Source organism: Equus caballus, chromosome 16 (assembly GCF_041296265.1).
Source record: "Equus caballus isolate H_3958 breed thoroughbred chromosome 16, TB-T2T, whole genome shotgun sequence".
In the NCBI taxonomy this organism is placed as follows: Eukaryota; Metazoa; Chordata; class Mammalia; order Perissodactyla; family Equidae; genus Equus; species Equus caballus.
Window position 1 is genome coordinate 40,520,101 of NC_091699.1, and position 26,154 is coordinate 40,546,254.

Sequence of the window (26,154 nt, forward strand, 5' to 3'; positions counted from 1 at the left end):
ACCACATTTTGAGCCCTCTAAAGTTTCGCAAGTAAAATGAAGTCATAATATTTCATCAGTCAGGTTTCTTAGCTGCAAGGAAAAAACCAAAAATAGACTCTGGTTGATAGAAGCAGAAAAGGAATTTATTGAAAAGATGTTGGGGAACTCAGAGAATCACGGGAGAAGGTCTGAGGAACTAGGCTCAGAACAAAGGGAAGCCAGGTGGGCAGGATCCAGGCTCACATCACGCCTCAGGATCCCCTGCAAGAGCACATTGACTTTACCTTCTGGACTGCTCCCCTGGATCACGTCACCACCCCCAGATTCTGAGCAACACCCTTGCTGCCCCTGGAAACGGGCTATTGCTGACACCACTCCTGCTGCCAGCAAGAATTTGTGCTCGCCATCTTTCACGGCTTTAGCAAACCTCCATCATGGGTTCTACTCTTCCTCTGGGATGCCAGACAACCAAGGAATGTATGGCCATAAAATGCACAAGCTACTCAACTGCTCCCACACAACCCAAGCCTTTAGCAACTCGTGTGACAGACAGTGACTGGCCAGCAGCACTTACTAGGAGCCAAGGCACTCCTGGATTACTTGAAAACTCCCAGGTACCAAAGTATCTCTTACCCAATAAAGAAATAGGAAAAAGTTGAAACATTCTGAGCTTTTAAAATAAATTCTTAACTTACTGTTGTTTTGAGAGAGGGACATAAAATAAGCAATTTCATGGGAAATCCCAATAAGCCCAGGAAAAGAGCCTTGAGCTCTAAGAGATATTTTCTTTTTCTTTCTTTCTTTCTTTTTTTTTTTTTTTGGGAGGAAGATTAGCCCTGAGCTAACTACTGCCAATCCTCTTCTTTTTGCTGAGGAAGACTGGCCCTGAGCTAACATCTGTGCCCATCTTCCTCTACTTTATACGTGGACGCCTACCACAGCATGGCCTGCCAAGCGGTGCCACGTCCGTACCCGGGATCCAAACCGGTGAACCCTGGGCTGCCGAAGCAAAACGTGCGAACTTAACTGCTGCACCACCAGGCCGGCCTCGGTACTTTATTTTTCTATGCTTTATTTTTACCCCTTATGAAACCATATTTAACTATGCTTCCAAAAATATGCAGTAAGTAAATTTTTCTTATCTTGTCTATTTAGAGAGTGACAAGTGTCTCCTAGTTGCTATGCTGAGTTCTACGATTCCGGCAACTGTCGCTGGCTTTCTTTATTGAAAATAATCAATGGCTTTGACAGATAGAAAGGGGAGGACATGATGGCATATTTTGATGCTTCTTGACAGCATGTTCCAGAGTGGCTGTCCCTGTCAGGTTCTGCTCTTTGATTTTTTTTTTTCCTAACCAGGACCCAAGGGAGAGTACTTAGGGTCTTTAACACAGAAACTCCCCAAACATAAAGGCCAGTGGAGACCTAGAACTCGCCTGTGCTCATCCACGGGCAAATTTTATATTTTAACTCTTCATGTTTAACGTATAGTCCCACGTATAGTTTCAAAAGAGTTATAAAATTTGGAAAGATTCATTTGGACTTAGGTGCATGCTTCCTTGGGAATAAGAAAATGCTTGCACTGACAACTCTCTACCAGCCACACTTTATTCTTCGTTCTTTTTGTATGATTCTGAGTAATTTTAAAACTTTATTAATAGATATTATGAAATATTAAAATTCTCTGGATATAATAGAGAGTTAAAGGACAAGGGACAGTTCATTATAATTTATTACACATACCCAGAATTTCCATCATTGTGGCTGCCTAAATCAGTACAAACATTCCTTATTAGAAGCTGCTATTACATAAAAAATTTTTCATTATATAGAGAAAGGTGAGAGTCACACTGGCAACTAGTCCACACTTCAGCTCCCCTCTATCCTCAAAGCAGAAAATAATCTGTTGTGCTAAATAATTTGAAATACCATTTTGTTAATAGGTAATTAAAATGTGTAGCTAATGGGCCTCCTGAGACTTTAAGCTAAAGCTATATGCCGTCATTTAAATGACTCTGGCTCAGGCAGTTGCCCATCCAGGGGAAAGATCCTGAATCTGGATCCAAAGGCGGGTATAACTTCAAGAAATATGACTATCCTCCAGACTGTGGTAGCTTGGATCCTAGGTGAGACAGAGGGACTCTGACACCATAGCAGGAACTCCTGCCTCTTTGAGTTATGACCATGGAAGCAAGTCAATACAAAATACAAGACAAACAAAAACAACGGAGTAGCTTCCCAAGACTATGGTCACTGCTTCCAGCCTTTGCAAGGGGTTTATTGTCCAGCTGGGTTGATGAAGGACCTCAGCTTCCTTGCTTAATGCCTGATAACTTGCCTGACATCTGAAAGAGTTTCTTAAAATATTCTTAAACCTTTGGCATCCCTTCCTGCCCTGGGCCTCATGAATAAAACATTTATCCAGTCAGCAGCTTTGGCAGAGAGGAAAAGCCAAGTTCCATCCATCAACGTCAAGAGCTGAATTACCCAGTGATTGCAGATCCTTTAATAACTCTGCTTCTCTGTGACGATGTTGGTAAATAGTCAACTACTGCTGGCATCTGGTTTTTTGGTAAGCATTCCTTTTCTAATCTGGTAACATATCCCCACAAACCGTGGTGATCCCAATTGTTTTGCGTTTTTCCGTTTGTAATCTGTGTTAGTTTCCTAGGGCCTCCATAACAAAGTACTACAAACTGACTAGCTTAAACAACAGAAATGTCTCACGGTTCTGGAGGCTAAAAGTCTGAGATCAAGGTATCAGCAGGGTTGGCTCCTTCTGAGGGCTGTGAGGGAGAATCTATTCGGTGTCTGTCGCCCAGCTTCTGATGGTTTGCTGGCAACCTCCAGCACTCCTTGGCTTGTAGAAGCGTCACCTCAATCTCTCCCTTCATTTTCACATGGCGTTCTCCCTGTGTGTGTGCCTGTGTCCAACTGTACCTTGTTATAGGGTCATCAGTCATAATAGATTAGGGACCCACTCTACTCTAGGATGACCTCAAATTAATTCTATCTATAATGACCTGATGTCCAAATAAGGTCACATTCTGAGGTACTGGGGGTCAGGCCTTCAACATATAAATTTTGGGAGGACACAATTCAACCTATGACACAATCTCTTCTACCTTTTCCAGAGTGCATTTCTTCTTTCTGTTGGTTACATGAAGATAACCAAACCTACTCATAAAAGACTAACAGGGATTTGTTTTCCTTAAATAGGCCGAATAAAGTCTGAGCTTCATATGCAATCTGATTCACTCACCATAGAATCAACTTAATATTATGCTGTTTTGTGAGGTTAATGAGTAAAGCAATTTTGCTAGAAAGTATAAAGTCAATGATATTGGCATTTTATGAGTAGGTTATTCTAAACCACTCTAAATTGAGAACAAACGAAAAGGAAGGCAAACAAAAAGTTTATCAGGTAACATTTCGAAACTCCCTATTTGAATATGTAGAAAATAGCATTTTTTTCTCAAATTTCTATGAAAAAATTACTTAAAACTAAAACATTGCCAGGATTGGAAGTGGAGCGAAGAAAGGGGAAGCAATAATTTTTTAAATGAAAAGTCATAGGACTCATGAAATTATAAAAATCCCAGATGGTTCAACCAGCTACTAAACCAAAATAGTATCATATTTTCAGATTTGCCTATGGGCCAGGTCCCCTCTAAATACTCAGGTACCTACAAAAAGAAAATATGTCCTCAGTGAACACAGAATCCATGTCGATTCTAAAGAATGAAGTTGATTCATGGTGAAGACAATTTCCCTCAACAAATTTTAATTTTACATTACCTCCAAAAAAAAGCTTCCTAGTCTATCCAGAATAAAAACACACTTCTGGTAGCCTCTTCTCTGACATTAATCTCCTCATATATGTGTATTTTTTTCACATATCCTCAAAGTAAATATTTGTGGTGAATATATCACTACAAACTTGAGATGCATCGTCACAAGCTTCTGTGAATAAACACAAAGACAATACAATTCAGCCCAGTAAAAAAGTGCATCAAATTGAAGGGAAAAAATTCTTAGCATCATATACACAAAATAACTGGCCATAGAGTTCTCTTCTTTCGGAGTCATCAGTTTATGTGTAGTCAGGAGCCACTTCATTATTCACACCCTTCAATTCTCAGGCAATGAGCAGCTCACACACACACACACACACACACAGCCACTGCCACAGGCTTTCTTTATAGAGAATAAACAAATCCAAACAAACGGTTTTAACTAGCCTTCCCTTCCATCATTTTCTCCTCATTCCAACAAAGCTCCTAGGCAAACAAAAATCCGTCCACAAAGTAACTCCTTTCTGTACCTGTCTGCCCTGGATTCTACTAATGAACTATTTTAAGGATTTGTACGATTGTTAATTCTGCCCTGAAGACTCATCAACTGACATCAGCTTGCAAACATCACCAGAGCCTCTTCAGAGCGACTGACACCCCCACCTCACCTGCGGTGCTCTCAGTATAAGTATTAAAATATTTTTTGTGGTTGGTTTTGTTATAGTCTTTTAAGAAGAAAAGAACCATCTCCTTAAATAAGATTTCTTTTTAGTTTTATAAAACACCTTTTCAAGTACATGTGATTAACTCTCTCCTGTTGGAAATCATATTTGATATAGACAATGGTGTATAGCTAAATATAGATGACGTGTTGGGTTATTAGAGATGAATAATACAGAAGAGAGTGCAACCCATCAGTACTTGTAAAGATGCTCTTTGCCTTTCTATTTGCATGCTTTGTAGTTAGAGTCAAGTAATACATCTGGGAAGCCAAAGAACAATGACTAAGAATAATTTTTGCAGAATGCTCAGGGATGATTTTCTTGCTCGGGTGGGGTTTCATTTCCAGGTAACTTTTCTGATAAGTAGGGAACTTTCTCAGAAGACCTTCCAGTTTGCACTGTCTGCAATGCTGTGACATTTTTATGTACCTGTTTTAATGCATCATTAATTTAATCACCACACGATTTCCTCAGGAAACAACAGCTGCAGCCCATTTCTCAGTGTCCTACTAAAAATAAAAAGATTTAATTGCTTAAGCCCTATTTTCCAAGGATTGCTCCTATTGTTGGTCTACAGGAGATGGATACAGTAGGGACCTTCTAAGTCTTGCTACTAGTCTAACTGCGTTTTGCTGCTTCTTCTCTAAGAGCTGGACCAGGGTTTCTGGAGATCACAGACAGTTCTAAATACAGGCCATTAGCTAGTATCAATGAGAACCGTGGCTGTTGCATGCGCTGGAGGGGGAGGAGCTCTCCATAGCAAGCTCTTGCTAATTCTCAGAGGACAGCGTATGAGAAAGTACAAACCCCTCCCAGGGTAAAGGCGCCAACAACCTGAACTTGGAAGATGTGTTCAGCCAATATGGGTGCCCAAACCTCTGCTCAAAGAATAGGACACCCCTCATAAACAGACACCTGCCTTCCTGGAAAGTCTTCAATAAGGTCTGAATTGAGAAGAAACTTTGCAGATAAAGACAATACTCAAACATTAGCACAAAGAAGCCTCTACAGCTCCCTGTTAACCACAATCATATAGAGCACATCGGGTCCCTGGAACATAAGTATTTTTAATAAAAGCTAACTGTGCTCTTTTCAGCTTCTCCCAGCTTCATTCTGAGGCCAGGGGAATAGGCCTACTGTCACAGTTGAGAAAATGTTATAATATGAGTTGGAAGAGAGCCCAGGTGCAAAGAAAGGAAAGTGTCCTGGCAAAGGTGCCCGCATTGTGACTGGGGTGAAGCAATGTCATTCTCTCAGTCACCATCACTCTGCCACACCCCTCAAGGTTCTGTACATGAGGAGGGGCTACAGAAAAGCCCAGTTCTTTCCCACTTCAGTGGCTTTGCTTGTGCTTTTCTGGATGCCAAAACACTATTTTTCTGGCTTTCACAAGCCTGGCTCCTTCTCATGCCTCAGATTTCAGCTCAAATGTCAGCCCCTTAAAAGGGTCTTTCCTCACCATCCTAACAAAGTGACTTATTTCTGTTATTGTCTATCCCAGAAACACTGTTCTTATATTTCATTGATGTTATTACATCCTCTGCTTATTTTATTTATAATCAGCTTCTATACTGGGCTGAATGCCCCCGAGGGCAGGGGCTATGTCTTGATTTCACTGGGACAATGTCTAGCACATACTAGATGCCCAAGAAAGGTTGGTTGAATGGATGTGTTCTAGAGCAGCACTGTCCAACAGAATGTCCTGGAATGTCAGAAATGCTCTATGTTATGCTCTACTCAGTATGGTAGCTGCTAGCCTTATGAAGCTACTGAGCACTTGAAATGTGGCTGGTATAAATGAGGAATTAAATTTTAAATTTAATATAATTTTAATTAGTTTAAGTTTAAATTTAAAGAACCACCTGTAGCTGTTGGCTGCCATATTGGAGAGTGCAGTTTGAGGACAACCTCCTCAGGCCTCAGACAGGCATACAACTTTTTCCAAAGAGCTAATCTGACTCAAAGAGGAGGAGCTACTCTGAGGCTGAGTTTGGTATTTGTGTGAGCTATTCAACCATGTCTAGGCAGCCTGGAAATTACTATTATTAACCTTAATAATATTTTTTCGCAGGTATGGAATATAATATACGTTATGAGACCAGATAATTTGGACCAAATTTCCAATAAAATAAGTTATTATTTTTCTAATTCATTTTGTTGATAATTTCTGCCCACACAGAAAACTCAAACATCTTTTAAAAGAATAAAACAGGCAATCACTTAAGCTAATTCCCTGGTATCTGTTCAACCAAAACAACCAAATGAACCAGAATAGGTGTCTTCTCACTGATTCAGTAGACTGAGGCCATCTTTGAAGGCAGAGGCTGTGTCTGCTGCTTCTACGGCACGTTTATCTCCAGGGCCCTGATGCAGTGCTGGCATTGGAGAAGGCACTCAGTAAATAACTTTTTTGAATGCATAAATTTGTCCTATAGGTCATTCTGTTCAGTTCTTTGGGTTTATTTATTCTTCTCATTTTCTTTTCCCATTCATGCTACTCATTTTCTCCAGTGAAGAACTAAAAGGGAATGGATGGGGAAGGGAGGTTGTACAATAAAAGGAGTTATTTCCCATGGTCTCAAGTTTCTCAGATAGAGTGGCCCAAGTTATAGGTCAGTATCAAGAAACGAGAAGAGCCAGGTGAGGTTCATGTCCGAGCACCAAAAGAGGTGGGAGTGAGGACGCTGAAAACCCCACTGGCCAGCGCTAATTTCGCTCAGCAATGACAGCCCACTGGCTGGCCCCCAAGCCTTGTTCTCAAACAGTATCACAGGAATGCCAAGGAAGGAAAAAACAGAACAGGATGTAGCTGCAGATAAGAAACCAAGCGTGTTCTGTGTGAACCTGATCTGAATTCAGTCACAACAAGGTTTGCAGGTCTCGCTCTCAAAAAACGCAGATCCCACCACCTCCTCTCACTTTGATCGCAAAGAATCACACTCCTTTTCTCTTCCCTTTAGACTCCTATCTTGCAAACAGATCCAGATATAGTTTGTTCTTTTAATTTGAAAATGGCAGCTCCAGCAAATAATTTCCATAAGAACTAACAATCACCTTTTTCTTTTCTTTTCTTTATCCCTCTCTCTCCCCCTTCTCCCTTCTCCTTCCCTCCTTCCCTCTCCCCATCCCCCCACCCCCCTATATAGAGAATCACAGTCAGAATTTCCTTTTTGATCTAGTTAGAAAAATAGTCTCATTGCCTCACGATTGACAGCAGCTGCAGCTGGACCGCCCCAGGCCAGAAATCCTTTGTCTGAAACAAACAAACAAAAATTCTGCCTCTCCTCATTTCCCCACTGAAGGCTGTTGCCTGCCTCTCAACTGGAAATTTAACCCACAGGCATTTACATCACAAGGTTTGTTTTTATAAGTTACAGCAAAAGGCAAAAATGAGCATGGTTCTCTGACTACACGGCGGATTTCCCAGTGCCTAATTTGTTAGGGATGACATTTCTGTTAATGCCCTTGTATTAAAACTGTGTGCCCGTATTTTAATTTCGCCATAATATCACATCATGGCACTTAAGAAAAAGCCATCAAGAACCATTACCGAAAAGACATCATGGAACTTTATGTGACTAAGTTGTATGTTGACTTTTGGTCAGCGTTTCAAAATAGGTCCATTAAGTTCATGTCAACAAAAAAATAAAGGAAAAGAAAGGAGAAAAAGGAACATATGGACTCTCAGAGTAGGAACTCTTGAAAAAGAGGGAATAACAATATTTTTGTTCTCTGTTGCAATTTATCATTCATTCAATTATGCACTGTGTGGAGCGTCATTTTTCTTTAAATAGGTTTAACATGAAATCTCTTGTTCTACCGGGTGAGATATTATTATGTACTAACCAACCCAGAAAGCTGCTGTGCCTGAGAAGCGTGTTTGGGAAAATAGATGTTAACATTGAGGCTCTCTTTCTGTGAAATGACAAACTTCTACAAAGTGAAGAGTTAAGGTTTAATCCAGTCTCTTCAGTAGCCGTGTTGGGTTGTCAGGGCATTTGTGACACCACAGCCAGGAAAACACTACTTTTGAATGCGACAAGACAATCGTGAAGATCGTATTCAGAAATTCTGTGTCTGTTTTTTATGGTTCATCATAAACGGAAGAAAAAGATAAAACATGCCAGCTTTCAGTCATACATTCAGCACTCATTTATAGAAAACAGTATGCATAAGAAACGCACGTCTTCACACTCTGATTTTAGAGAAGACAATGGGTGCATCATAAGAAACTGCAGCAATCAACATTTCCCTTTTACATGGTACAGGCTTCCTCCAAGACCGTGGACATCACATTCTCCTAGACTTGGTTGGAATTTTACAACGGGTATTTACAAATCCTTCAGAAGCTTTTTGGTAAAAAGCAGAGAGCAATTCTTTGCATAGCAGAAGGTAGTTCTCTCTCTTCCCAACTCTCTGACCCAGCAAAAATTACTGTCAACTATCTGACCAGTTGAGGGATATTGATTCTCCTGTTGCTATGGCAACACATTAGTTGTCAGGTCTGTGTGTCTCTCATACTCAGTGCCTAACCTGCTCCTCCTGGCTTTTGGATTTTGACACTTTCTAAGCCTTAATTAGTTTATTTGATGGGACCCGCACATTTTATTTTTATACTAAGTAGCTATTGAAAATGTAGTCATCCAGAGAACAGATCACAGAGGTAAAAATCGGTGTGCTGTCAGGCCAACCAGAGATGACAAAGAGCGAGAGCAAAGTGGGAGGCACAGGCTCCGCTTGCTGTTCCTCAGATATTGGGGAAAATCAAAACAGTTTTGCCATCTGTCACAGAGCACAGTGTGAAAATTATGGAGCTGTTCGTTTCGATGTTTGAGGAACATTCTGCCACTGTGATTAGATCACAATAATATTACCTAGTCTCTAAAGGTTTGGATCAATGCTCTTTAATATTGTTGTTCTCAGAGAATCTCTGTCTTAACTTGTTTTTCAGTGGGAATGTCTGCTAAGCAATTCACTTAGAGATAAATATTTCACACAGGTAGAGCATTTAGGGTAGGAGTCACGGTACAGCTGATGAGTTAGTTAAGTTCAGAGAATTACTAACAATAAAACAAGGAAAAAATTTTTGTAAGGGATTGCCGTCCAGAACAAAGCATTACTCTAGAGCAGCAGTTTTTAAAGTGTGGTCCCCAGAACCCTTAGATCGGGGGAAGGAGTGGGGTCCAAAGAACCATTTGGGGAAGCCAATAGGTCAAAACTACTGTCAAGATAAACCTAAGACATTATCGCCTTTTTCACTCTTCTAACATTTACACTGATGGTGCAAAAGAAATCCTGGTAAAACTGCTAAGTGTCTTAGCACAAATCAAGGCAATCACTCTCTCTGTCTCTCTGTCCCTCTCTCTCTCTCACACACACACACTCGTGTGCAGAAGGAGGTGGAGGTTATATTTTTAAATGTCCTTGATAAGGGAGTTTTTGAAAAATTAACTCTATTAAATCTTGGCCCTTGAGTACATGTCTTTTTAACATTCTGCATTGGGGATTAGAGGTTAGAGCCTGGTCATGAAGTTCTCCTTTGTTGTAATTGAAGTAAGATGGTTATCTCAAGGAAAAGCAGTTGCATGATTGAGTGGAGAACTGAACTAACCACGTTTTTAATAGAACACAATTTTTACTTAAAAGAACATGGAAAAACAATGCTATTGACACGGGTATTTGGCAAACATTATTTTTCTAAGTTAGAGAAAGTGAAACTGTCATTTCAAGGAGAACAACTTACAGTATTTGTTGCCAATGATAAAATGTGGACTTTTAAGCAAAATGTAGATTTTGGAAAAATTGTATCTGTGAGTTTTTTTTAAAAGCTTCCCAATACATAAGGATTTTTCTGATAAGATGGATGGTGATATTAATGAATATAATTTTTTATATTGTACATTGAAATGAGTCAACATTTGGAAGCTCTGCACCAATATTTTCCAAATAATCAGTGCCTGAGGTTACAAAATCTTTCACGGATAAAAGGCCCATTCGAAGTTAAAGAAAGGCCAACTGATTTAATGTAAAAGAATATAAAACATTAATTCATATGGTTTCGGATTTCATATTGCAACTAGCTTTGGAAAAACTACCACTGTCAAGTTTGCGTGTATTATCAAAGAAGAATACCCATAATTATGTAAAAGAGGATATTAAAATACTCATCTCTTTTACAGGTACACAACTATGTGAGACGAGATTTTCTTCATACTCCTCAACCTAAAGAAACATATCATTTGTTTTGAATTAGATTGAAATGAATGCAGAAGCAGATAAGAGACTCCATCTGTCTTCTATTAGCCATACATTTAAAAGATTTGCAAAACTGCAAAACAATGCTACTCTTCTCACTAATTTCTTTTTGTTTTGGAAAATGTAGCTATTGTTTATAAAAACATTTTAGTTACTATGTCATGGGTTTATTATTGTTATTTTAAATTTAAGTCATTACATTTAAAATTTCTGATTTATAATTTATACTATGGTAAATATGCAAACAAAGCCCTTTGTAGTCCTCAATAGTTTGTTAGGTGTAAAGGATTTGAGACCACAAAGTTTGAGGACCATTATTCCATAGAGGGACAAATGGGGGGAACTGTCCAAGGTACTGAGACCACAAATCAAGTACCTGGGGCATGGAGGGGAGGTTCTTAGAAATCCATTTCACCAAAAAGGAGAACTTCATGACCGGGCTCTAACCTCTAATCCCCAAAGTATAGACAACAAAATTCCATAGCAAGGAAAAGACAGCACCAGGACATAGTTCTGTTTTCTTGGGTAAAACATTCTCCTCTCTCTTTTTTCATCTTCCAAGACTTTACTTTTGTCTTCCAGATATTTCCATCCTACCCTAAATAAGCAACATTCCATCAACATTAACATAGACAAGATGTTTTGGGATCACCAGAGAGTCTATAACACCAAATATTATTTATCAAAACAAAAATCCAGACAAGAGGTGACATGTTTCACCTTTTAACAAACACCATTTCCAATATTATAATAAAAGATAGTAATAACAGTCTGCTGCTAATGTGTCTTATGCTATTTAAATAAAAATCACAAATGCTAATATCAGTATCATATGGCTAATGGTAGACTAGGAAATATAATACCATGTTTCTGACAGAGATTGGCATCTTGGACCATTGTAACCATTACAGACCATCATATTAAGACCCAGATCACTCTGATATCAAAGAAATTTTGAGAAGCAATACATCTTGCAACACTTACAATTTAATGATTCAAACCTTCAAAAGCATAAAATATTATCCCATAAGCAGAACATTTATCATCCTGGGAATGAGTGAAACCAAGTCGGTCAAAATAAAAACTCTGTTCCTTGTGGATGTTTTTCAGAATAAATAAAAGAGTTACCACTCTTTAGCATGGACTATTTTGAAGCCTACATCATCCAGTCTTGGGAGGACTGGGCTCTTGTTCTCTTCATCAGTAAATGTAAAGAAATGTCATTTATTTACCTGAGTCCAAGACCATCCAAGCAGCTTGACAACTGGAACTGCCATCTCACCTATAATAGAACTAGGAAATATAATAAAACAATTATCAAAATCCAGTCTGGAACCCGGCTATACTTCTCCATACATTTAGCTTCTGCACTTATGAAATTAATGGTAGCTTCAGGAAAGGGAGACAGGAGGGATGAGGCCACATGCCACTCTCAAGAAATTGCCCTCTGGAGCTCACCTTTCTAGGTAGGAAATCAGCTTTTCTTTGCCTTTTTTTGCACAGGTTCATTTTCTCTTTCACAAGCTACAAAAACAGTGATGCTGACTTTATGATGACAGCACCAAGGTGCTTTTTTTTAAAGAATACAGATCAATTTTATTGTACAAAATTAAGGCTGTTACATTTCTAAGTCTATTAAGGCTAAAAATAACAGCAGCAACAACAAAAGATCTCTAAAGAATCTTATTTTAAATTTCTTACAAAATAGTTAAATGTTCGTTTCACTATCCCCTCACCCCCAAAATAAGCAAAGTGACCTAACCAAATGTTATAACAAACACTATAAATAGCACCAAATCTTTAAAAGGAGTATACCTAAACATTATTTCTTGGCTTGAAGATCTTCATGGCATGGGGTGGTATGACCATAAATCCCTTGGAAAATCTAGCCAGCACACTTGGCATCTCCAGCCAACCCATCATTTTCAAATTGAACAAAAGAAATATCATGTCTCCCAGGTATGAAACATATTTCCTTGAAACTAGAGAACCGATCAGCTGATAGCATCATCCCATGAGGCTCTTTGGTAAGTTATTGAGGAACAAAATATAGTTTGGAAGGTAATGGCGAGGATATGGTGTTGAATTTCCTCGAGTGTTAGTTGAGTCTGGGGCTCCATGACCAGGCTTTTGTTTGTAGCAACAACAATCTTTCCCACTGTTTTGGCCTCTTTCTTTTTTACTACAAGTACTCCTACAAGCAAACGTACTACTCATTTTAGATATTTTATCAGAATCTGTTTTTGTACACTGCATTTGCATGGATTTATCACAAGGTAGAAACGCTTTTAACTGTCTCAAGGTATTTGTTAATGAGACCAGTTCTTTAAATAAAACAGAGGTCTTCTCCCTCATCTTAATGGCCAAAATAAGGAAACAGGGCCCCCAGGGATCTCTTACAATTTTGTGATTAATGTTGTAGATATCAATTTTATCACTTAGTCTGATAGCCCTGTTTTGGGTTAAATATCATAAACAAAACAAGACAAACTAGCTCTTAAAGAGTTAACCCCAGCCCAGGTTACCCTTAATAGTTTCCTTATTGCTGTCAATTAATTAAGTAGCCAACAATTTTGTTCTGTTTAATAACTAAACCAATCTGACCACAACATATTGTCAATTAATAGTCCCTCTTCACTAAAGGATTAAGTTTTTCCAAAGCTTTGGTGCTAAGCAACTATGAAGAATTGTAAAATCACAGTTTTTCTTATTCAGCCACTACACAATGGGTGCCTCAAAGACTTCAGTAAAAACAAAAATTAAAAACAAATTATGCTTAATTTATATTTTTTTAATATTTCCCCTTAATTTCATTCCTTTTCACGTTGCCTTCAGTTTTGTAAAATTATTATTCACAGAGAACAAATTCCTCCTGGACTTTTTGCTTTTCTGCCTTCTCACTTCAGGATTTAAAATATGCAAGGAACTGTATTACCAGGGAAGAAAATACAATTACGCCTCTCAGCTTATGGAAGGGACAGTTGTTATGTGCTTGCCACAGGGAGATTTCAGCACATCCAGAATTTGCATCGAATGTCTTTTTAATAAAGCTAGAAGACTCTGTTTTAGGAAGAGATATCAATCTTGAGGAGAAGGTGGGACATCGTTCTATTGCATCCTGGTTGCAATAGTTGGTCACAAAGATTAACAGTCAACTGTTCTTCACCTGGGGGCTGCTAGTCATTGTACCTACAATCTTTTTTATTATTATTGTGAAAAAACACACACAACACAAGATTTACCATTTTAAAGTGAACAATTCGGTGGCATTAAGTACATTCACGATGTTGTGCAACAATCATTACTATCTAGTTCCAGAAGTTTCTCATCATCCCAAAAAGAAATTCTGTAATCTTCGTACTTACAATATTTTAAACCATGGATTGGATGCCTGGTTTGGGATCAGAATTTCTTTAATTTCTCCATACCCATATCCAGTAGATCATCATGCTTGACAGCCTGACCTCTGAAATCTGATGGCCTGGTCTGAAATTCTGCTCCTGGTGCCATCTTGGACAAACACTCAGTCTCTGAGCTCCATTGTCCTCGTCTATGAGATGGGAGCAATCAAAACCTCTTACAGGATTCTGAGGAATAAACTAGAGCATTTACAACCCACTGAGCTCAGGGTCTGGCAACCATTAAGAATTCAATATATACATTTACTAATTTATATTTTTCATCACACCTTCCGTGTATCAGGCACCATTCTAAATGCTATGTATATAAGAGCTCCTTTAAAAATTCTTAACAATCTTAAGGGTATTCACTATAACCAACTTAATTTTACGGATGAGGAACCTCAAGCACGGAGAGGTTAATTAACTTGCCCAAGATCATACAGCTCATAAGTGGAGGAGCCAAGGTTTGAACCACCAGAGAGGCCATGTTCTTAATAACTCCGCCATGATGCCTCTGCATTATTACTTGCAGTTATCATACTCATCCCAAAATATATGTGGTTAGTCTTTCTTTACCATTCTTTTTCTACCTCCTGACGCAATTTAATATTGTCAAAAGTAGAGACCATCCACATTCCTGCCTTCCTCATACATCATCTTAAAGTGTTCCTGTGTACTTCTGCCCTTTTTTTCATTAAGTGTGTGATTTTACACAGTAGTCAGACTAGATTTGCAATTTTGCTTGCTGTTTTGCCCCATGATGTTATAGCATTATCATGCAAAAAATTTTTATTCACTCAAATGTTTTTGATCTTAATACTTGAATTACTGGTCAGCCTTTTGTACTTTCCATCTGTTTATTTGCAACTCCCCCTACACTCTGAGGCAGGCTCTGTGTGTCTGGTTAGTTGACATCACAACAAGAATTTCCATTTAATTCTGGGTATGATGTTAGTGTGGTTAGAAACTCAGAAGAAAGTTTGGAGTTCGGCCAGGTACATCGAATTTGTGGTTCTTTGGGTCAACCTGCAGCCCTAGGGCACAGTGCAGGAAATTCCCCCCTAACCAATCACAGGGTGAAGGAGAAAAATGATTATGGGAAAACCAGCACACCAGCTTCAAAAGTCCAAATTGTACAGAGAAAGTGTGGTGAAATCAACATCACCCAAGCCCATGTGCATGCTGGTGTGTGGATGAGACGCCAGTCTGAAAAATACCACTTCTAGTTACCATAAGTTATTAACAGAGATCTGCATATTCAAACAAAGCAAGCCTACTGGAAATCCAGGGCAAGATGCTTCATTACATGATAAGGAAAAACAAGAACAGGTTCTAATAAAATAAATTTCCCTTGAGGCACAGTTGTTTCTCTTCATACCTTCAGAAGGATGAAAGAGCTTCATATTACTTGGAGGTATGTCAAATCCAATTTATTTTCTTTCTTCTCTTTTTCTTTAATTACAAAAACAATATATGCTTATGGTAAGGAGTTCAAACAATATAGCAGTATGTAGAGTAAAATAAAACTCCCCTTTTACCATCACCATCCTCCAACTCTAATCTCCAGAGACAACCACTGCCAACACTGTAGAATAAAACTTTCAGATTCCTTTCCTATTGTTTTGCACATCCATAAGTATTTTTGCACATATGCAAGTATATATGGATATGCAAACGAATGAGTATACATACTCAAATACATAAAGATCTAACTTTTGTTTATTAATCATAGGAAAAAAGCATTAAAAAGACCAGATTATATTGCAGCAGAAGTCAAAGACATATTGGGTCTCCTATTGAGATCTGCTGACACCCAGAAAACAATATTGAGTTGAAAAGAATTGTAGAGAAAAGGTTAAAATGAATAGATCTTATAGCTGAGAACACAAAACATCGTTCAATAAATGATGTCATGCATGTCAAACTCCAAACTGCGACCAATTCAGTTTGATTGGTTATATAACCACTCCTCCTCATCAGAAGTAGGTCAATAGTACCACCGGCTTTGAAGATTTATGTTAGGTGATGCTTTGGAATAGAAAAAAAATGACTGCATATACTCATCACTATTCTCATTCTTGCTTATTTGATTTGACATTCTCCCCAAAAGCCTACTCAGGCATTGCCCTCTTGCTCAAAACATCCCTCCCCCACCCCTAAATCTTCCCTCCATCTACCTAAAGCTTATTTGTGCTTCAGATGATAGATCACTTCCTACCAGCCCTGGAAAGACTTTCTTTATCACTCTACCCCAAGGAGACTGCTTTGTCTTCTGAACTCTACATGGTGGCATTTGCCACTTTGTGATCCACCAACCGTTTCACGTGTTAATTTGACTTTGTCCCTCACTAGACTCTATGCCTCTGAGTAAGGATATCTCAGGTACTTCCAGGTTGCCTGGCATGATACACCTCATATGCTTTAAAAAACTATTTGATGAGAAATTTATTTCAGTTGCTGTGGACTTTAGTCAGATATTGACCAGTGTTCACGGCTTAAATCTGAAGTAAGAAATCAAAGATGGTTTCCCTAAAGCTTATAAGTTCTGGATTCTAGGATAAAGAAAGTACACTATCTGTGATTTCTTAACTCAGGGTCCCTCACCAGACTCCTGAGGGTCATTAAGCCCTCTGAAATGATGAGCAACATTGGGTGTGTTTATTGTGTGCCTTGGGGGTCTCGAGGAGGAGAAAGTCCATGATTATCATCAGATGCTCCACAGAGCCTTGCCTCAATAGGGTTAAGAAACATTATTTAGGTCACACAGCAAACACCTAAAGTGTTTGGGGAAGGTGGGTGGCTTTTGTGTGGCAGTGTGGGGCTTGGGTCACACAAAGGGTTTTGCCTCTTCCCATAGATGGAAGAGTTTGTAGGAGCATTTGTTTCCACCCCTCCATTTCAACCAGCTGCTCAAATGCTTGACATTAATAAACTATCCATCTTTTGATATTTTTCAACTCACTGAAAAATATCTAGTCATGACCATAAACTCCCCTTATGGCAGGAGTTTACAGCAGGGAGGGTTGTAATGAGAAAAGTGCCTCAAGCCAGAGAGGGTTTACATAAAGATGAAGCTTGCACCTCACTATGATCTCAAACCTCAGTACGCCATTCCACATTCAGTTAAACACACGTACACAATACTGCAAATTCTCTTTCTATTGGTATGTGCTTATGCATAACTGGTATGAATGATCCTTACAATAAAACATGGCTCAAAGAACCCATGTACAATCCTTAAGCTCCTCAGAGGATATTAATAAGAATGATTCTAGAGCACAATACCCAAGCCAAAGAGAAGTCTGGGGAGAGGAGCTCATTATATCTGAAACTTGTCATGCCCTGCAATAGAAAAAAACACATTGTTCACTCTGGCTTAAATTAGAACTGGTTTCCCACCGAGTAGTGTGGTGAATCTTTGGCAGAATAACAGATGATGCCTTAGACAATTACACATCCATCTTGGGATGAGACCGAACCCAGCAGTATTTAGAGATATCTCAATTTCAAACGATGAGAGCAATTACCCCTTTACAACACTGGAAGAAAGTCTGCATTTCCTGGGAATCAGGGCATCTGGGTTTTAGTCCTGAGCCTGCCATTAATAGGTATGTGACCTTGGACAAATCAGTTAGTCAGATTTTCCTCGTTTGTAAAATGAGAGATGTGGATTCTGTCTCTGCTCCGCTCCCTCCCAGCTCTAGCATTCTGAAGCTTAAGCATCACTTCTACGACAGAGAAAAGATTAAGAGATTTCTGACTGGAAGAAAAAATGAGGAAAGGGATTTACTTCACTTTACGGGATAAATTCTTGAAAATTCACAGTGTATTATGAATCTGCAGAATGGATCCTCTTGTTTCATTAGAAGTACAAATGTGTCGACTCAGATAATTTACTGCTAACATTCAAACTTCAGGTTTCCTAATCCTAGCCTCTCTCTGGAGGAGAATGTTATTTAAACCAACACCTAAGTACAATGGAGTCAATATCTGAGATGTTCTGTGTTTGCTCATTTTGAATGGTCATACATCAAGTTTTCTAAAGTTCAGCTTAACCGGGACCAAAAAATCTCTTTAAAAAGTTCCTCTTTTCGTTTAACAATTCTTATTTCTCACCTATCACATAGGGCCAAATACTGGGAAACAGAGAGGTCCCAGTGAATTTGGTCTTAAAGATGGGGAATTATTTTTAATGTGTGTAGCTCTGTGAGCTTTTACCAACGTCTAAGGAGATAAGAATAATTTATCACCTTTAGTGACAGTATTTCAAGGGAAAGCAAAAGGTATGTACACATGCTTCTGACTTGAGAAAACTTTCTTCCAGAGCTGAGGAGAAAAGGCACAGAATAGGTTCAGGGAATGTCCAATCTTATTTAGAAGGAAGAATTGGAGCATTATCTGGGAAAGACTTCTTTCCAAAGATTTAGGATCTACTAGTGTCAATCACCAGGGAGCAGAAAGAGTTAAGAACATGGGTCAAAGGATTTTTTGCACTCAACAACCCAATTCTGGAGTTAAGTAAGCAGGATTACCCCTGGAATTTGTTGTTGACATAGATGAGCTTCTTTTACTTAGTTCTAGAAATATACCAATAGCCACTTTCTTGCCTAAAACCTCAGTAGTGCCAGGTTATCTTCCTGTATCCTGCCTTCAGAATGAATTGCCCAAGAATTATAATTTTCCCTCAGAATATATCTAGTCAATTACTCATTATATGCAGCCAAATTTTCTCTCTGGGCAATGCGTATCTTCTTTAAGCAGAGAAAAAATAATATGTTAAATCAATAAAATTAAAGGGTTGATGATCCAGATAACTCCACATCAACTATTACTTACAGTGCCTCTACATCTTTTATTCAATAATGTTATGAGGACCTGCTATGTGCTAGCTGCCTTACTGGGGGATGGTGATCTGTGGGAGACGAAATGTCACATCCAACATGATGATGACAGAAAGTAAGGCATTTAAGGCAAGAACATAATGTCTCTTCATTTTCTTTGGTGATACTATGACTCACAAAGTTTAAGAGTAGAGGCTGCCCAGGCTCAATTCCTGCTTCTGATACTTATTAATTTACCTAGCCTGTCTGAGCATCAGTGTCCTCATCTGTAAAATGGGACAATATACCTACTGGTTGTAAAGATTAAATGTGCAAGTTATGTAGGACCCTGTATTAGTCTGCTAGGGCTTCCATAACAAAATGCACAGACTGGGTGGCCGAAACAATAGAAATTCATTTTCTCCCAGTTCTGGAGGCTGGAAGTCCAAGTTCAAGGTGCCAGCAGGGTTGGTGTCTGGTTAGGCCTCTCTCCCTGGCTTGCAGACGGCCACCCTCTCTCTGGGTCCTCACCAGATCTCTCTCTCTTCTTATAAGGACACCAGTCCTATTGGTGGATTGGGGCCCCACCCTTACAACCTCATTTAACCCTAATTCCCTCCCTAAAGTCCCTGTCTCCATATACACATACATATGCTGAGGGTTAGGGCTTCAACATGTGAATTTCAGGGGAACACAATTCAGTCCACAACAGACCCTTAACACAGTTCTTGGTGCATTGGTTAGCATTTATTGAGAGCTCACTACAATTGCCACTACTATTTTTATAATAGTAGAAGTTATGAGTGTTTTCCCCATAAACTCAAGACAACTTAGGAAGATTGCTTTAATATAAAAGTGAAAAAGAAAATAACTATAAAATCTTTCTCAAATGCTTCTGTACCCTCACCAACTTCTAAAGGAGACCGTTTTCCTTACACTGGGGCTAGTATCTGTGGACTGAGGTCCCTACCGACACAAAGTGTTGGTCATGAGTTATAGTATCCTGAAGGATCAGCCTTTCAGTCCCATTGTGGCCTCTCCCCCAGCCTGTCTTCCTCCAGTCAGTTCTTCATACACCTAAGCAATGCCCTCCTCCTGCTGTGATACCAACACAGCTGTTCTGCTGCAGAAAGCGGGTCTGATCTGCACGAAGGAGTCACTACAGTATTTCCCTTTGCTCTAATGGACAGGCTTCAGAAGCAGTACACTTCCAAAACGAACCTCCACAATTTCCACTAGGACTCTGCTCTTGGCACAGGGAGAAATTGCTGTCACTTTAGGAAATTGTGACCATTTGGTGGAACCTTTTTACATGGGCGTCCTATGTAATTTTCTTCGTGTAAATCTCAGACAGATGAGCTGGTAAGGAATGGAAGCTGTTTTGTCATTCTTTGATGAAAAAAAAAATTATACCTGTTTCAAAGAGCTAATTTGCAAGGCAAATGCTACACGAAAAACAAGATTTTATAAGCTAACTTGCCTTCTCAAAGACAGACGCCTGCTGAGAATTTGGGGGAAATTTATTTACAGGTAAGACCACAGAGTCAGACACCCTTAACACTCATGCTGGTTTTTCAGGCGCCAGACAGGTAAACCTAGGGTATAAGGATTACCCAAGGTATGAACATATAAATGTCAAAAATAAGTGAGAGTAACTTGACACCCAATGAACTTTTTACTCAGCTTGGGCAAGCATCTATATGTACTTCAGTCAGTATAATGATGGAATCTTCCCAACGTAAAATATATTTCAGTAAGAGATGTTTTTATTCTGGCTCAAGAGAAAAACACAAAACAAAACCCTAATGGGTGATATTCCACCCCTACAAATCACACACACTCACAAAATTCCCTTGATTCATTTCAACTGCCCCCTCCAAACATTAACCTCTTTTACCTGAGCCCTGCAGAGAATCCTTCCTTACTGGTATGCTGGTTTACATGCTCTCCCTTCTTCCAATCCAATTTTTTCTTTTTAATTTCTTTTAATTGAGGTAAAATATACCTAACACAAAATTGATCATTTTAACCATTTTATGTGTACAATCTAATGTCATGACGGACATTTACAATGCTGTGCAACTATCACTAATATCCATCTCCAGAACTTTTTCATCAACCCAAACTAAAACTTTGTACCCATTAAACAATAACTCCCTCTAGCCCCTGGTAACGTCTCTTCTCCTTTCTGTATGAATTTGCCTATTCTGGGGCTTTAGTATAAGTGGAATCGTACAATATTTATCCATTCGTGTCTGGCTTATTTGACTTACCATAATATTTTCAAGATTCATCTATGTCGTCACATGTATCAGAATTTCCCTCCTTTTTAAGGCTGAATAATATTCTGTTATGTGTATAGACCATATTTTTGCTTATTTATCTGTTGATGCACATCTGGGTTGTTTCCATCTTTTGGCTATTACGAATAATTCTGCTATGAAATCGATGTACAGGTATCTATTTTGAGTCCCTGCTTTCAACTCTTTTGGGTATATATCCACAAGTAGAATCACTAAATCATATTGTAATTCCATGTTTAACTTTTTAAGGAATGATCATACTGTTTTCCACAGCAGCTGCACCATTTTACATTCCCATCAGCGATATACAAGGGCTCCAATTTCTCCACATCTTGTTATTTTCCTCTTTTTTTTGTTAATAGTCATCCTGATGGATGTGAAGTGGTATCTAATTGTGGTTTTGATTTGTTTTTCCCTAATGAAGAGTGTTGTTGACCATCTTTTCATTCGCTTGTTGGCCATTTGTATATCTTCATTGGAGAAATGTTTATGCAAGTCCTTCGCCCATTTTTCAATTGCGTTTTCTTGTTTTTGTCATTGTTGAGTTGTAGGAGTTCTTTAATACATTCTGGATATTAATTCTTTATCAGATATATGATTTACACACATTTTCTCCTCTTTTGTAAGCTATCTTTTCACTCTCTTGGTAATGCCCTTTGATGTACAAAAGTTTTTGACTTTGATGAAGTCTAATTTATCTATTTTTCTTTTGTTGCCTGTGATTTTAGTGTCATATCCAAAAAGTCATTGTCAAGTTCAATGTCATGATGATTTTTCTCTGTTTTCTTTTACAAGTTCTATAGTTTTAGCTCTTGTGTTTAGGTCTTTGATCCCTTTTGAGATAATTGTTATATATGGTTTAAGGCAAAGGTCCAACTTTATTCTTTTGCATGTGGCTATCCAGTTTTCCCAGCACCATTTGTTGAAAAGACAATCCTTTCCCCATTGAATGGTCTTGGCATCTTTGCCAAAAATCATTTAGTCATATACCTTAAGATTTACTTCTAAGGTCTCTATTTTATTCCATTGGTCTATATGTTTGTCCTTAGGCCAATACCACACTGTTTTGGTTACTGTAGCTTTGCAGTAACTTTTTAAATCAGGAAGTCTGAGTCCTCCAACTTTTTCTTTTTCAACATTGTTTTGGCTATTCAGGGTTCCTTGAGATTTCATATAAATCTTAGGATTAGTTTTTCTATTTCTGCAAAAAAATTCGTGTTTTTTTTTATACAGATTGCATTGAATCTGCAGATTGCTTTAGGTAATATCACCTTAACACTCAAGTCTTCCAATTCATGAACACAGGATGTCTGTCCACTTCTGTCTTTTAAAATTTCTTTCAGCAATATTTTGTAGTTTTCAGTCCAATTCATTCTTGACATAGTAGCTAGAGGGAACTTTCAAAATTATCAATGAAATCATATAATTTCTCTACCTAAAACATGTCTTTTAGTGTCTTACCAATGTCCCTGCAAATGTACCAACACTCACATGGTCCTGCACAACCCAGACCCTTGCTACCTCCATAGTAGTGTCTCACACGACCACTACCCCTCACTCCTCACTCTCCAGCCAGTGTGATCTGCTTTCATTTCTAGAAACTGCCAAGCTCTTCCCCACCTCAGGGTCTTTGTATATGCTGTTTCTTCTGCCTGGACCTCATCCCCCTGGTTTTCTCTCATCTTCCAGTTTTCCTATAAACATACTTCCCACAAAGAGGCCACCCCCAATATGCCTTGGTATTTAGTTCTTCCCATCCCATCACCATCACTGCTCCCTCTTTACATCCTTCACAGCACTGAGCTCACTGCATCACTATGACTTTGTTTGCTGTTTTCTTGGTTTATCGTCCAGCTCCCCCAAGGTGAGCTCTAACTGTCTTATTCATCCTATGTCTCTATGCCCAGCACATTGTTAACCTGCAGTGAATAATTATGGAATGAAAACAAGCAATGGCACCTGTAGCACACAGGCATAAAATTCTTGTCAAGAAGGTCAACAGGAAACGGGAATACTCTATAGCAGGTGGCCAATGGGTTCAGACATACCAAATCCAGCTGAACCGTACCTACTTTTGGTGTACAAATTCAACAATCCAGAGAGCATATCTTGTCAGAAGAAGGAACACCTTGAAAGGTACATCATTAAAAAATAATTTTGAAAAGATCCCTTAATGCAGTGTCATAGCTCACTTGACAGCTTTAGGACATTGTACTTAATAATAATAGTGAAGACCAAAGAGTTATTCCATGTCCAGAGAGGTCGAAGCCAAAATACCTCCAGAGGCTCTAGTGATGCTTCCACAGACCTCACAGCTGGTGACGAGTCACACCACACTAGCCCCTCTCAAGACGATTTACCGAAGGCACCAGCATCAGAAAACCTACTGAGAGTGACACTGGTCACACATGCGATGGGGCTGGGAAATAAGTACACAGTGTGGCTGCTTCACAGAGAATGAGGAGCAAAAGTGGCTCCCAGGTAGGAGCTGTTCCGTGCTGAAGCATTTATACACCCAAAGCAGGAGGTTATCGGTAGAATATCCATAGAGTTTTCTAAGGAACTGGTTCCAAACCAGAACATACCAGATACAAACCACCACCAGGAGAACAGCCTGACATCACCAGCACTGACTTGGGAATCAGGTCTAGTTTCAAGCCTGCCTCTGATAACCATGAGGACACGGTGACCTTGGGTGAGTTACTTTAACTTCTCTGACTCACACATTTCTCACCTGTGAAATAAGGCCCACAAGATCACCTACAATATGTCCTCAAAGAAAACACAGGTTCTAGAAAAAATAGTTTGGGTTCATATACTGACTTTGCCTCTTACTAGCTACATGCTGTTGGGCAAGTTGGGCAAGTGGCTCTCTATGGGCCTCTATTTCCTCATTGATAAGATGGGCACAATAATAGCAGCCTGCCATGAGTATTAAAATGAGATACAATCCCTAAAAGCACGTAACTCAGTGTATGGAACATAAGAAATCCCCAGAAAATTCCAGAAATTGCATTTCTTACTTTCCAGTCCATTATACAAATTTAGAGATGTTCTTTGACATGTTGACTGAAACAAGTTCTCACATGGACCTAGCAAGGAATTTTCTCGTAATAATGCCAAAGGGTGAAATGAAATGAAATGTTTTATAAATTCTGAGACAAATGCATTCAGAATTCCTTACCAACAGAGTTACTTAAGATAACTCTTGGGGCCGGCCCGGTGGCGCAGCGGTTAAGTTTGCTTGTTCCACTTCTCGGCAGCCTGGGGTTCGCCAGTTCGGATCCCGGGTGTGGACACGGCACTGCTTGGCACGCCATGCTGTGGTCGGCGTCCCACATATAAAGTAGAGGAAGATGAGCATGGATGTTAGCTCAGGGCCAGGCTTCCTCAGCAAAAAGAGGAGGATTGGAAGCAGTTAGCTCAGGGCTAATCTTCCTCAAAAAAATTAAAAAAGATAACTCTTAAGGTTACTTAAGGTACAACTCCTTGGACCTTGTGTTATACAAAAGGTGAAATCCTATTTTAGGGGAAATGGGAGAGGAAGGGTGAGAAGACACTCAGAAATGGATAACCAACTTCTATCACTCACACATAAGATTCTCCATTCAATTCTGGGAGCTTACACACTTCAAAGAATCCCTGCCTTGGGTCCTAGGGCGCTGTGCACATTGCCCGGGGGTCCTGACATACCAATATCTACCCCTCCGGGAAGTCCTCAGCACATTGCTGCTCCCACAGGACAAACACATTTCTCAGTCACTATAATGGCAGGATCTCTACAATCCATACACATCTCAAGTCTTTCTGCAGAGGTTCTTCCAAAGTCAATCTTCCCTTCTTAATGAGCCCACCAAATCTGGAGCCTTGTTCTCCATGCTAATGACACTCTGCTTGCATATGACCAAGTAGAGGCAACTTAATCTTTCAATACAAATTAATCTTGTGCCTGTTCTGTGCAGGGCATTCTGCTAGGGGCTGGGGATCAAACAGTAAATGAGTGTGACATCTGTCCTTAACGAGTTCACAGTCCATAAGTTGAAGCTGTTGTGTAGTTTGGGAGTGTGGGGGTGGTAGGAGATGCTATGGAAACAGACATGGGCCTGAACCAGGGTTGGGGGCTCAGAGAGGCTTCCCAGAGAAGTAATATTGAAGCGGAGCACTGAAGAGGAACAGGAGCTAACCAGCAAAGGAATGTGAAGGGTACAGATGGAGAGGAGAAGACTATTCCAGGGAAAGGAAAAAGCACGTTGGAAATCCAATGGCAAGAGCAGGCTCGATGCCTTCAGTGTCTTGAAATCTCAATGTGGTTAAAGGCTAGAGTATAAGATAAGAAGTGGCATGAAAGGAGCCTGATAGATGATATTGACGGTGCTGTTAGAGAGTTTTGACTCTATCCCATAGAAAGCAAAGAGATTTAAGGAATTTTAAGCTGAGAAGTCACACAGTTCATACATTCCACCAATTCCGAGTGCCAAACACATTCTGGTGACAGGATGTACTTCACTAGCATCCATTAGACACACACTCATTAGAATCTGCTTCTCAAGCGTGTGCCGGTGCTAGGATTCTCTGAGGAATAACGCCCTGTTTCTGCCCTCATGAGCCTCCCTGCTGAACTGAGATGTCTTGTCAAAATATCAAGATGACAGAAATGGGTGGGAACCTTTAAGAACCAAAATGGAGTGTGGTCACGGCTCAGAACAGCTTCCCAGGATGCGAAGTGTGTTACCATGGAGAAGTTGGGATGGGAGACTCCCTGATAGGAACTTGGTTTCCATGAAAGTGACATTGGGCTGGCAGAGGAAGAAGGTACCACAAGGGACACTTGCCATGTGTCCCTTAAGGGAGGGAGCAACAATGAAAACAGGAGAAAA